The following is a 1,456-nucleotide window of genomic DNA, read 5'->3' on the forward strand; positions in this document are numbered from 1 at the left end:
AAAGGCCTTTGTAAAGTGTTGAAAAGCAAAGACGTCACCTCAAAGACTAAGGTGCACCTGACCCGAGCCATGGTATTTTCAATCTCATCATATGCATGTGAAAGCTGGACAATGAATAAGGAAGACAGAAGAAGACTTGATGTCTTTGATTTGTGGTGTTGGCAAAGAATAGTGAATATACCACGGAATTCCAAAAGAATGAACAAATCTGTCTTGGAAGAAGTACAACCAGGATGCTCCTTGGAAGCAAGGATGGTGAGAGTGCCTCTCAAATACTTTGGACATGTCAGAAATGATTGGTCCCTGGAGAAGGACATCATGCTTGGTAAAATACAGGGTCACTGGAAAAGAAGACCTTCAAGGAGATGAATTGACTCAGTGACTGCAATAATGAGCTCAAGCATAACAATGACTGTGAGCATGGTGCTGGACTGGACAGTGTTTTCGTTCTGTGATCATAGAGTCGCTGTGAGTCAGAACTGACTGGACGGCACCTAACAACAACAACAACAGATTTTTGTATGTTTTGTTCTTCCTCTCTTGTGTTTGATTCATCAGATCTATAGCCACAGCCCTGACTAACTTCCTCATAGACACAAACTGGATATGCAACATATACGTCTTGGGTATCCATTGCCAGAACCTCATAATCCATAGGAATGAATGGATTACTATAATATGTTAGATTCATTTTCTACTACAATCAATAGCACATTCTACATTTGCTAGGATTTTTTTTTTATACTTAACACTTTTAGATACATTTCCAACCATCTTATTTATTTTTTTTCCAGTTTTTCATTCTGCTATGAGTAGGATATAGATATAAATATAGCCCATATGTTGGCAACAGACTATATATTTCTATACGTTAGAGATAAATAATGTATCTTATTTTCGAATGCAAGGGAACCATTCATAGAATTTGACCATATATTATGCCACAAGGAAAATATCAATACATTTCAAAATATATAAGGTTTACATCTTCTATGAATAAGACACTAAAACAAACTGAATTTACGAAGAAAACATACCCAGATATTAAAAACATACACATCTTTCCCAAACAAAGGGAGATCAGAAATCTAACAATAATTGCAAAATATCTAGAAACATCAAACTAGTATAATTATAATTAAAATGCAAAAAAACTGTGTGATATTAACAAAGCATGATTCAAATAAATTCATAGCCTTAGTCTTTCTGTTTACTACTGTTGTAGACTGAATAGTGTCCCCAAAACAGGTATACTGAAGTCCAAATTCTTGTGTCTTAGTCATCTAAAGCTGCTAGAAATACCACAAGTGGATGGCTTTAACAAAGAGAAATTTATTTTCTCACAGTCTGGTAGGCTAGAAGTCCAAATTCAAGGGCATCAGTTCTAGGGGAAGGTGTTCTCTCTGTCCAGCTCTAGAGGGAGATCCTTCTAGACTAGAAGCTTCTCAGTGCAGAA

The sequence above is a fragment of the Elephas maximus genome, chromosome 2 (genome assembly GCF_024166365.1).
Source record: "Elephas maximus indicus isolate mEleMax1 chromosome 2, mEleMax1 primary haplotype, whole genome shotgun sequence".
NCBI classification, from domain to species: domain Eukaryota; kingdom Metazoa; phylum Chordata; class Mammalia; order Proboscidea; family Elephantidae; genus Elephas; species Elephas maximus.